The sequence below is a fragment of the Pelophylax lessonae genome, assembly GCF_965119305.1.
Source record: "Pelophylax lessonae genome assembly, chromosome: 4".
In the NCBI taxonomy this organism is placed as follows: domain Eukaryota; kingdom Metazoa; phylum Chordata; class Amphibia; order Anura; family Ranidae; genus Pelophylax; species Pelophylax lessonae.
Window position 1 is genome coordinate 1783418 of NC_138771.1, and position 6000 is coordinate 1789417.

At 45.0% G+C, this 6000-nt stretch overlaps 1 long non-coding RNA gene across 1 annotated transcript in view; it reads left to right on the forward strand.

The window, feature by feature from the left end:
* Positions 1 to 2049, forward strand: part of LOC309552179 — a 949684-nt gene extending 947635 nt beyond the window's left edge. The window contains exon 3 of the long non-coding RNA XR_014225129.1: positions 1938 to 2049. This is a non-coding gene — a long non-coding RNA (uncharacterized lncRNA). The remainder of the gene's footprint in view (positions 1 to 1937) is intronic.
* Positions 2050 to 6000: the final 3951 nt, after the last annotated feature.

A 6000-nucleotide genomic window follows, 5' to 3' on the forward strand; every position in this document is an offset into this window, starting at 1 on the left:
GGCCAATCAGCAAAGGGGTCTTACAACCCTCTTCCGGATTGGCTGGGAGGAGATTCAGTGTGACAATAGTGAATATTCATTCACTATTGCCATACAACTGGGTGGGCTCAGAGCCCACCCTTTTTTGAAGCCTATTAGAGCTTCTGGCTCTAATCACGTGCTTCAAAAAATAAAAAAATCCCCTATTGGGATCCATGCATTTGGCGCCCCGCATGTAGATTAGGGGGCGGGACACATGGATAGGGGGGGGTGGTACCCCTGTGCCCCCAATGGAGGAGCCACCACTGGTAGGTATGGACCATAGTGTGAGTACCTGGATAGAGAACTGGCTCTAGGGGAGGGTCCAGAGGGTGGTGATTAATGGGGAGTACTCGGATTGGGCGGGTGTGGAAAGTGGGGTCCCCCAAGGATCTGTCCTGGGACCAATCCTGTTTAATTTATTCATAAACCACCTAGAGGAGGGGATATCTAGTACAATCTCAGTATTTGCAGATGATACTAAATTAAGCATGCCAATATCTTCTATACATGAGGTTGTAATTTTACATGCAGACCTGAACAAAATAATGGGGTGGGCAACTACATGGCAGATGAGGTTTAATGTTGAAAAATGTAAGGTAATGCACTTGGGTGTCAGAAATACAACCGCAAGCTACTCACTAGGGGGGGAGCCTCTGGGTTAAAACTAAAATGGAAAAGGACCTGGGGGTACTGGTAGACAACAGGCTTGGCAGTGGCATGCAATGCCAAGCCGCTGCAAGCAAAGCCAACAGAATACTGGGATGTATAAAAAAGGGGATTCACTCCAGAAATAAAGAGATTATTCTCCCGCTCTACAAGACTCTGGTCCGGCCACATCTGGAGTATGCTGTCCAGTTCTGGGCACCGGTCCTCAGGAAGGATGTGCTGGAACTGGAGAAGTCCAGAGAAGGGCAACAAAAATAATTAGGGGAATGGAGGACATCAGCTATGAGGAAAGACTACAAGCACTGAACTTATTCTCTCTGGAGAAGAGACGATTGAGGGGGGATATGATATCAATGTACAAATACTGTACTGGTGACCCTAGCATAGGGAGGAAACTATTCAGTAAAGGGAATATAAAAGGACTCGGGGCCATTCACTAAAAGTAGAAGAGAAGCGGTTTAACCTTAAACTGCGTGAAGGGTTCTATACCATCAGAGCAGTAAGGATGTGGAATTCTCTTCCACAAGCAGTGGTATCAGCAGGGAGCATTGATAGTTTCAAAAAACTATTAGATGGGACCTTAACGACCACAACATACAGGGGTATAGAATGTACAACATACAGGGGTATAGAATGTACAACATACAGGGGTATACAATGTACAACATACAGGGGTGTACAATGTACAACATACAGGGGTATTCACATAAACACACACACACATCATAGGTTGAACTGGATGGACTGATGTCTTTTTTCAGCCTCACAAACTAACTATGTAATACCATCCCTACAGTAAAGCATGGTGGTGGCAGCATCATGCTGTGGGGATGTTTTTCAGCAGCAGGAACTGGGAGACTAGTCAGGATGGAGGGAAAGATGAATGCAGCAATGTACCGAGACATCCTTGATGAAAACCTTCTCCAGAGCGCTCTGGACCTCAGACTGGGGTGAAGGTTCATCTTCCAACTGGACAACAACCCTAAGCACACAGCCAAGATAACAAAGGAGTGGCTACGGGACAACTCTGTGAATGTCCTTGAGTGGCCCAGCCAGAGCCCAGACTTGAACCCGATTGAACATCTCTGGAGAGATCTAAAAATGGCTGTGCACCGACCCTCCCCCATCCAACCTGATGGAGCTTGAGAGGTCCTACAAAGAAGAATGGGAGAAACTGCCCAAAAATAGGAGTGCCAAGCTTGTAGCATCATACTCAAAAATACTGGAGGCTGTAACTGGGGCCAAAGGAGCTTCACCAAAGTATTGAGCAAAGGGGGTGAATACTTATGTACATGGGATTTTTTCCATTTTTATTTTTAATAAATTTGCAAAGATTTCAAACAAACTTCTCTCACGTTGTCATTATGGGGGATTGCTTGTAGAATTTAGAGGAAAATAATGAATTTAATCCATTTTGGAATAAGGCGCTGTGAATACCTCCCTGGATTGAGTGTATTCTCGATATTGTATACCATGACTGAGTCATAATACACATGCATAGCATACATTGCTCCTTCTATTCTCAGAAATCTGAAGATGTTTTATAAGTTTGCTGTAAGCGCCGGTTCACACTGGCGCGACGCTACTTTCAGGGGCGACCTCCGAGATCGCGGTGCGAGCAGTGCGCCGCGACCTCGGAGCGGCCGCCACAGACTTCATAACATTTAAGTCTATGGCGGTCGCCTCCTGGTCGCCCCAAAGAAGCTCCGGACCCTTTTTCTAGGTCGGAGCGACTTGTGTCACTCCTATTAGAACGGGTCCACAGCTTCTCTATGGAAGGCGACCGGAGGCGACCTGTGAGGCGACCAGGTCGCCTCACAGGTCGCCCTAGTGTGAACCGGGGCTTACCCTTCATTTTTGAAAATTTGTAAATAAAAACATTGAAACAAAAAAATCAGACAAAATTCTCCTTATTCCGAGATTCAGATGTATCCGCATTTCTGAATCACAATAGTAACGGGTTTCAACAAATACAAAATCACATTTTTATAAATATTTATTATAAATAATAGTAACAAAATGGATTAGAAATTTTTAATAAAAAAATTAATTTGAATTTGAAATCAAAACATGTTGCAATAAATCCACTGCAGTATAAAAGTAAAATAAGATGCTCATTCCTACTAAGCCTCCTTTTTAGAGTAGAAAAGAATAGAATGAAACAGAATACAATGGACTAGAAAAGAAAAGAATGGAACAGAATACAATAGAATAGAGAATAAAGAAATTTCATAGAATAGAATACAACAAAACAGAATGGAAAAAAATAGACTACAACAGAATAGAATAAAAAAGAAAATAAAAGAATATAATAAAATAGAATAGAACAGAATAAAACAGCATACAAGAGAATAGAATATAATAAAAAAATAATACAAAAGGATAGAATAAAACAGAATAGAATAGAAAATAAATAAATAGAATAGAAAAGAATAGAGTAGAGTAGAGTAGAGTAGAGTAGAATAGAAAATAAAAGATTAGAATATAATAGAAAATAAAATATTAGAAGAGAAAGAATAAAAGAGAAGAGAAAACAACAGAAAAGAATAGAACAGAACAGAATACCACAGAATTAAATAGAATAGAAAATAATAGAATAGAAGAGAATATAATAGAATAAAAGGAAAATAATAGAATATAATAAAGCAGAATAGAATAAAATAGAAAATAAAGGAATAGAAAAAAATTAATAGAATAGAATAGAATAGAAAATAAAAAGAACAGAATAGAAAAAATAGATTAGAATACAATAGAATTATCAGAATAGGGGATCTAATGCTAAGTTCTTTAAAGTATGGGGAGTGTGGCTGAGTTCTCTGGGTATGGTCCCAATGGAATTGGTCCTGGACCGGTTATTACTTTAAATTAATAGAATTATCCGTGGTAACAACCTAACAATGAAGAGGGAATCTGTCCAATTATAGTTGCTTTTCTCTTTACCTTTGCCTGTCTGAGGTGGTCTCCATCCATCCTGTTGTTGTATTCTTACCATTGGCTGAGAGCTGTATTTCTTTATAAGTATTGCAATGCTATGTGGACTGTGAGTACCCTAACGTGTATTATTGTGTGTTTTCTCAATAAACCTTTCTTTTGATTAAAAAAAAAAAAAAAGAATACAATAGAATAAAATGGATCAAATATAGCTGTCTTCCGAAATTCAAATTTCAAATTTTCAATTGATTAGAAAATAATAAATATATTAGGGATAGACAGATTATCGACAAGGTCGATACAGTATATCGGTGGCCGATATGCACTTTCCCTGATATATCGGTATCGGTCTTCGGAACTGGCCGATATTTTTGTGACATCATTCTGCCTTTTTAGGCTGCTCCCCCACCTTGGACAGCCTCATCTGGAGTCGGTATTAGTCTCGCGGGAGTGTATCACAGCCATACACCCACCCACCCACAGCAGCCTGGTGCCAGCCAGCCACCCACATCCACAGGCCCTGTACCAGCCAGCCACAGGTACTGTACCAGCCAGCCACTCACCACAGGGTGCTAGCCAGCCACCCACAGACAGGGTGCCAGCCAGCCACCCACAGGCACAGTAGCAGCCAGCCACCCACAGGCCCTGTACCAGCCAGCCACCCACAGCCCCTGTGCCAATCACCCACCTACCACAGGATGCCAGCCATCCACCACAGGGTGCCGGCCAGCCACCCACCACAGGGTGCCAGCCAGCCACCCATTGCAGGGCAGCAGACAGCCAGCCACCCACGGCAGGGTGCCAGCCAGCCAGCCATCCACCACAGGGTGCCAGCCAGCCACCCACCACAGGGTGCCAGCCAGCCATCCACTACAGGGTGCCAGATAGCCAGCCACCCACCACAGGGTGCCAGCCAGCCAGCCATCCACTACAGGGTGCCAGCAAGCCAGCCATTAAGCAAACAAAAATTAACATGTTCAGTAGCAGATTTGTGTCAAAAATTTTCTTTATTTTTCAAAACTTTAAATGTACAAAATATCGGTATCGGCCCTGAAAAAACCATATCGGTCTATCCCTAAAAAAAACTAAATTAATTAAAAAAAAATAATTCTGATATATGGCCAGGCAGTATGGTGCCCAAGCAGGACGTAGCCAGGCAGTATGGTGCCCAAGCAGCACATAGCCAGGCAGTATGGTGCCCAAACAGGACGTAGCCAGGCAGTATGGGGCCCAAGCAGAACGTGGCCAGGCAGTATGCGGCCCAGGCAGTATGGTGCCCAAGCAGGACGGGGCCAGGCAGTACGGGGCTCTAGCAGGACATAGCCAGGCAGTATGGGGCCCAAGCAGGATGTAGCCAGGCAGTATGGGGCCCAAGCAGGATGTAGCCAGGCAGTATGGGGCCCAAGCAGGATGTAGCCAGGCAGTATGGGGCCCAAGCAGGATGTAGCCAGGCAGTATAGGGCCCAGGCAGTATGGGGCCCAGGCAGTATGGGGCCCAGGCAGTATGGGGCCCAAGCAGGATGTGGCCCAAGCAGGATGTAGCCAGGCAGTATAGGGCCCAGGCAGTATGGGGCCCAAGCAGGATGTAGCCAGGCAGTATAGGGCCCAGGCAGTATAGGGCCCAGGCAGTATGGGGCCCAAGCAGGATGTAGCCAGGCAGTATGGGGCCCAAGCAGGATGTAGCCAGGCAGTATGGGGCCCAGGCAGTATGGGGCCCAAGCAGGATGTAGCCAGGCAGTATAGGGCCCAGGCAGTATGGGGCCCAAGCAGGATGTAGCCAGGCAGTATGGTGCCCAGGCAGGATGTGGCCAGGCAGTATTGTGCCGAAGGTAAGTTTGAAGATGAAGGTAGAAGTCGAGGGATGACTATTCAGATGTAGAACTGGTTGTGTCTTGTTCAGAAACACTTTATATTTCAGATAATGTGCGGCTCAGCTTGATTTTATTTATCAGGCATCTAAATTCAGAGGTGATCTCGGGTTCATCGTCACTTATTTCAAGGCCTCGGGCGATGTACTGTGTATATGGAGAACGGCTGAGCCTTGTCAGCATTTGTTTCTGTTTAGTAGAAATGTTGGATGCTTTGTGTAGATTTATAGGATTCACCTACCTACCTGTATGAGGAGATGAGGAGGGTGGCCTCCTGCACAATTCTCATCCCTGGAAGTTGGGACAGGGATTGCTGGGGCGATGGCAGGGTGCAGGTGCCAGGAAGCTGGAACCACAGACTTGAACTGAGGAGCACTGGTTTCAGGTTAGCCTAGTAATGAGGGCACCCCAAATTCACCCAAACCAGTAGAGGGCAGAGCCGGGTCAAAAGCCGAGTTCAGTAATAGCTGGAAAGGATGGCACCAAATCCAGAGCAGTATCAAGGTCAGAGACA